Here is a 6,875-nt window from a genome sequence, read left to right on the forward strand (position 1 = left end):
CTACCAAGTATCACCTGAAGCCAAGAGAGCATTCCTGCAACCCGCTCATTTTACAGCCTCTCCCTTAACCAGTGCCTCCCACCTCCCTGCGCTGCCCCTAGTGCCCACCTTTTTCCATGACCCATTATCAATGGTGCAACATCTGACCGCATTAAATGGGTGAAAAATAACTCTTCCTATGCTTCTACTATAGTAGGTGTGTCCCTGGCCTCCTCCTTGTCCACCTGGAGTAATGAACCACAGGAAAGAAAACACACCCCATCTTGCTTCTCTCTTCCTCGGCGCTGCCTACGGAGGTGGCACCCATCTCCTCCCCAGCATCATGGCCGCTCTCAGACCTCCTGTGAAGCCCAAGATCATAAAAAAGAGAATCGAGAAGTTCATCAGGCACCAGTCTGACCGATATGTCAAAATTAATCGTAACTGGCAGAAACCCAGAGATACAACAGGGTTCGTAGAAGGTTCCAGGGCCAGATCTTGATGCCCAACATTGGTTATGGGAGCAACAAAAAAACAAAGCATGTGCTGCCCAGTGGCTTCCGGAAGTTCCTGGTCCGCAACGTGAAGGAGCTGGAAGTGCTGCTGATGTGTAACAAACCTTGGTGTGCTGAGATTGCTCACGATGTTTCCTCCGAGAACCACAAAGCCATCGTGGAAAGAGCTGCCCAGCTGGCCGTCATCGTCACCAATGCCAGTGCCAGGCTGTGCAGTGAAGAAAATCAGTAGACAGTTCATGTGCATGTTCTGTGTTTAGATAACACTATAGGCTGGGCACAGTGGCTCACACCTGTAATCCTAGCACTTTGGGGGTTGAGGTGGGAGGATCACGAGGACAGATGTTTGAGACCACCCTGGCCAACATGGTAAAATGCCATCTCTACTAAAAATACAAAAAAAAAAAAAAAAAAAAAGCTGGACGTGGTGGCAGGTGCCTGTAATCCCAGCTACTCAGGAGGCTGAGGCAGGAGAATCACTTGAACCCAGGAGGCAGAGGTTGCAATGAGCTGAGATTGTGCTGCTGCCCTCCAGCCTGGGCAATAGGGCAAGAGGAAAGAAAAGAAAGAAAGAAAAAGAGAGAGAGAGAGGAAGGAAGGAAGGAAGGAAGGAAGGAAGCCCATCTTTAACTCACTTATTTTCTTTCCACGTCTCTGCCTGTATTTATGACAAAGGCTTATTCTTTCTGTGTGGCACCAACACACATCTTTGTCTCCCCATGAACTGGACTGGAACCTGGATCCTAGTTTATCTTTCTCCCTCCATTGGCCTAGTTCCTCCTAGTCAGCCTTTACCCATCCCATCCATCCAGTATGTTAGAAAAACGAGGGCCATCCAAGTCATTTCTCTAATGGCCGCCTTAGGTATAACCTCTGGGATTGGGTTGGGAGCAGGAGGGTTAGCCACGTCCTTAATATACTTTAAAGCTCTTTCAACAAAACTGCAGGATCCATTAGAAGACATGGCCCAAAGCCCTGTAAGAGTCCAAGACCAATTAGACACCTTGGCTAAGTAGTCCTCCAATATAGATGGGGATTAAATCTTCTAACAGCTGAAAAAGGGGGCCTCTGCCTCTCATTGGGTGAAGAATGTTGCTTCTGTCTCAACCAATGGACCTTAGTAAGAGATGCTGCTAAAAAACTTAAGAGCTAAAAAATTAAGAGAATACCAAGACAACCAAATACATTCTTGGTTTAAAAACAAAATCCTAACATGGGCCATCCCATTCCTGGGCCCTTTCCTAATAATATGCCTAGGACTAACGTTCTTACCAGGCTTAATGAACATTTTTCACAGATTTTTAACCAACAGGATTATGGTCAGCTTACAGACAATTACCCAAAAACATCTACAAACAGCATTACTCCTACAATCAATCCAAAACCAAAGAACTCTCTGTACCCCGCCTCCCCTACCCGCACAACCCCCCACCAGGCCTCACCAGGAAGTAGCCAGAAAGAACACGATGCCCCTTGTCCTTCTTATAATTATAGGGACTGGATTGACAGAGCAGGAGCATCGCCATCTTGAACAAACACCACCATTCCAAGTTCCCCTTGATTAAAAACTGCCTAGATCCAGCCCCAAAACATCAGCCTAATGGCTAATGTCAGCATAACCAGAAATATTCCAAACCTAAGATAAACCCGTCTCCGACCAGAAACATGCCAACCCCGAGATAGCCTCCCCTCTGACCAGAGATGTTCCAACCCGGCAATAAACATAGAAACATTCCAAAACTATGATAAGCTCCCCCACTTTCCAAAACCCTGAAACATCCTTAGTCTGTAAGAGAGAAGGGCTCTCTGACCTAAGTCAGCCAGAATCCCCTCTCGGTTTTGTTTTCTCTAAGATAAACCTGTCCTTAACTGTCAAGCCACACTTAGTATTTCTTTCTTCTTTTTTTAATTCTTACAGTGTTGAGTCTTCCTCTGGGTGGGGACACAGGATGGGTTGAGTCATGAGTCCAGGTGGAGTTAGCCAGGAGGTGGAGGTTGCAGGGAGCCGAGATCGCATCATTGCACTCCAGCCTGGACAACAGAGTAAGACTCCGTCTCAAATAAATAAATAAACAAAGGATAAATGATGGAGTCCACTTCTCAGCCTTGTGGCTAAGATCAAGTATAATAAACAATGGAGCCATAGTTGGAAGCCAGTCTCTCTCCTTCCAGAGCCTCATCAGAAATATAAGTCTGAAATGACATCTCAAAAAGCCAATCTTAGGTTCTGTGATAGTGATGTTACTTACAGGAGTAACTGGGGAAGTTGTAGATCTTCTGACCTCTGGAACAATGGCTGGTCATCATTTACCTATGCCCACATCTTAGAAGAATTCAGGCCCCTCTCATAATCCTAACTTTGTGGGCCTTCATTAGTTTTATAAAGGTGGTTTCGTTTTGAGAAGTGCTATGATAATTCTGAAGATTAAACTCTAAACTAAATTTATCCCAAAGTTAGCTTGGCCCAGTTCAGGAATGACCAAGGACAGCCTGGAGTTTAGAAGCCAGACAGAATCAACGATGTCAGAATCTCTCACTGTCATAATTTTTGCAAAGGCAGTTTTGAAAGCATTGGATCTCATTTAAGCCTCAATATCACCCCATTTTAGACGAACCTGTGGCTGAATGAGGTCAACATTTTCTCAGAGTAATACAAGGATAAATGATGTACTGGGTGCGGTGGCTCATGCCCGTAATCCTAGCACTTTGGGAGGCCGAGGCAGGTGGATCACCTGAGGTCAGGAGTTTAAGACCAACCTGGCCAACATAGCAAAACCCCATCTTTACTAAAAATACAAAAAGTAACTGAATGAGGTGGCACGTGCCTGTAGTCTCAGCTACATGGAAGGCTAGGGCAGGAGAATAGCTTGAACTCAGGAGGTGGAGGTTGCAGTGAGCCAAGATCGCACCATTGCACTCCAGCCTGGGCAACAGAGTAAGACTCTGTCTCAAAAATAAATAAATAAATAAAGGATAAACGATGGAGTCCACTTCTCAGCCTTGTGGCTAAGATCAAGTATAATAAACAATGGAGCCATAGTTGGAAGCCAGTGTCTCTCCTTCCAGAGCCTCATCATCCAGAAACCTGGTCTTCAGGACCCACCTGCTTCTCCTTTCCTTGGAAAATCAAAGCCATCCCCTCAGCTTGTCTACTGTAAGATGACTTGATAAAGACAGAGTGCCTTCATCAATATCACTTCACTATACCCAGGAGATTCTTGCCCTGCAATACAAATGCTGCAAATAACTTTATGGTTCACTTCAGGAACTTCCTGGAAAGATTAATCAGCTCTTCAGTAGAAAGCATCCGATGACAGGTTAGACTCAAAACTTATTCAACTCGCCATCAGCAAATCCTCATCTTGCTGTGCTCATATATCTGAAAGGATTATATTATGACTTGCTAATCCCAAAGATGCCGAAAGACTCATCTGAAACTGTGTTTTCATTTCAAAAATATGGGTGTGGCGTGGTGGCTCACTCCTGTAATTCCAGCACTTTGGGAGGGCAAGGCAGGCAGATCACAAGGTCAGGAGTTCGAGACTAGCCTGGCCAACATGGTGAAACCCTGCTTCTACTAAAAATACAAAAATTAACCAGGTGTCGTGGCATGTGCTTGTAATCCCAGCTACTAGGGAGGCTGAGGCAGGAGAATTGCTTGAACACGGAAGGTGGAGGTTGCAGTGAGCTGAGATGGTGCCACTGCACTCCATAAGACTCTGTCTTGAAAAAAAAAAATAGAATAAATACCCAGTGTTTCTCTCTCCTACTCTGAGACTCTGCTAGTGAAACTGCCACTGCAAAATTATGACTGAGGCAGTGAAAGAGATCTGACCTAACCAACTCCATCTTCCTTCTGACCTCCAAGCTGTTCTTGTTTATTCCTGGGCATGGGCTGAACTAACCTGGGGAAGAACTTACAGTTTATAGTTTAGAGAAAGACGGTAACAGCCCTTTTCTCAAGGTAGACCTCCTTGTTAGTCAAAAGATTAGAAATTAAGATTTAGCAGTCATGCAGCTGGAGGCTGCTCCCCAGTTTGCTCCTAGGCATGGCATAACATCACTATTATAAAGCCTAAAGTCAGTGCCTGAGATTTTTGCAGATCCTGCACTTGATGAATCAGCTGGCACAACTCAGATCCATAAACTGGCTCATCTGATCTTGAGGTCCTCATCCAGGAACTGACTCAGCACAGGAGGACAGCTTCAGCTCCATGTGATTTCATCTGTGACCCAGCCAATCAGCACTCCTGACTCACTGGCCTCTCCCAACACACCAAGTTATCCTCAAAAACTCTGATCCCCTGGCTGGGCATGGTGGCTCATGGCTGTAATCCCAGCACTTTGGGAGGCTGAGGCAGGCAGATCACAAGGTCAAGACATTGAGACCATCCTGGCCAACATGGTGAAACTCGGTCTCTACTAAAAAAAAAATTACAAAAATTAGCTGGGAGTGGTGGCACATGCCTGTAGTCCTAGCTACTTGAGAGGCTGAGGTAGAAGAATCGCTTGAATCTGGGAGGCAGAGGTTGCAGTGAGTGGAGATCGCACCACTGCACTCCAGCCTGGTGATGGAGTGAGACTCTGTCTCAACAAACAAAACAAAAACAAAACTCTGACCCCTGAATGCTCGGGGAGACTGATTTTAGTATTAATAAAACTTTGGTCTCCTGCACAGCTGGCTCTGTGTGAATTACTCTCTCTCTATTGCAATTCCCCTGTCTTGGTAAGTCAGCTCTGTCTAGGCGGCCAGCAGGGTGAATGCACTGGGCAGTTACACTAGGGCCCTGCTGTAGGAGTGCCTTTCATTCCCCTAGGAAGCACCAGCTTTGCCTTGTCAACAGGCAGGGTGACTCCATGGACCTGTGACCCCTGCAGTTTCCAGGGTCCTGCCCACAGAAGGGCAACTTCATATCTGGCCTGGCACAGGGTAAGAGCTCAGGAAATGCCAGCTATTAGCTGGTGACAATGTCCTGACCCCACCACATCTGGCAAATCCTTTTCCTCGTGGAACCTGGATTCTGGACTCTCCTCCAGCAGCTGAGTAATTGTTTCTAGACCCATGTGCTTCCTTCAGAAAGTGGTCCACCTTTCCCCCAAAGCCTCCCCTGCTATAGCTTTTCCTATGAACAAGGCCGAAGCATCAGCTGCATGCTGGGCTAACCCTCGGATACAGCCTGGCTCTGTGCCAGGGGCTGGGCAGGCTCTGGGGGAAATGCCTGGTAGAGTGGTCCCTGGAACTTATGGTCTCTGCAGAGACGGTGACATCCCAAAGACCTGCCTAGAAGGCTATGGGAGCAGAAGGAGGTGATCCTGCAGGGTGTGGGCTGCATATGGGTAGAGGCAGGCCAGGTAAGAGGGAACAGTGTGGAACGGTATGGAACGTGGAGACTGGATTCTGAACGCATGCCACATTTGCTGGGGTTGGGAAGGTGAAGAGAACTCCAAGAAGAGGTGGGGGAAGAGGTGACAAAGGTCACTGAGGGGAGATGGATGGAAAGGGAAAGGTGCATGGCAGTTAATGAGTGCAGGGTCACAAGAGGCGGCCGAGAGGGGAATCTTTTTTTTTTTTTTTGAGATGGAGTCTCACTTTGTCACCCAGGCTGGAGTGCAGTAGTGGGATCTCGGCTCACTGCAACCTCTGCCCCCCAGGTTCAAGTGATTCTCCTGCCTCAGCCTCCTGAGTAGCTAGGATTATAGGCACCTGCCATTGCACCTGGCTAATTTTTGTAGTTTTAGTAGAGACAGGATTTCACCATCTTGGCTGAGCTGGTCTTGAACTCCTGACATCCTGATCTACCTGCCCCGGCCTCCCAAAGTGCTGGGCTTACAGGCGTGAGCCACCGCACCCGGCTGGGAGGGGATTCTTCCATTTTCTCCCATATAAGCAGGTAGCATCAAGTTTAGAGATATAAAGACAAAAGCAAGAGAGGATAGTGAACAAACCTCAGGGTTGTCGCCTGGAAGAAGCAGGACCAGGCACTGTAGTTTAGTATCACTAAAGTTCGTGTTTGTTTTACCTTAATAACCAAATTCAAGGTGCCACTTCTAGGAGCTATTCAATGCAGTTTTAACTGCACAAAGTCCAGAACGTGGAAGAAAGTTTAGGAGCTTCTGGCAGCAAAATTCCCAAGATGGAGTAGTTTAAAGAAATATATGACTGGAAGGTGGGGTTGCATGGCCCGTGCAGACCTGCAGGTCACAAAGCAAGGCAGTGGCTCCAATCATGGGTTTGGAAGGCTGTTCCCTTCCAAGAAGAGGCCCTGATGTCCCAGCAGTCCCGACCACCCAGAAGCCTGCAGACGCAGTTGCAGCGGGTCACCATGTGCCGTGATAGAATCACACATGAAGGGTGAGGGGTTGGCGGCTCTGCCCTGGAGC

General features: G+C 47.3%; 1 pseudogene; it reads left to right on the forward strand.

Moving 5' to 3' along the window:
- The first annotated feature begins 269 nt into the window (after positions 1-269).
- Positions 270-726, forward strand: LOC100385828 (large ribosomal subunit protein eL32 pseudogene; annotated as a pseudogene).
- Positions 727-6,875: the final 6,149 nt, after the last annotated feature.

The sequence above is a fragment of the Callithrix jacchus genome, chromosome 7 (genome assembly GCF_049354715.1).
Source record: "Callithrix jacchus isolate 240 chromosome 7, calJac240_pri, whole genome shotgun sequence".
Classification (NCBI taxonomy): Eukaryota; Metazoa; Chordata; class Mammalia; order Primates; family Cebidae; genus Callithrix; species Callithrix jacchus.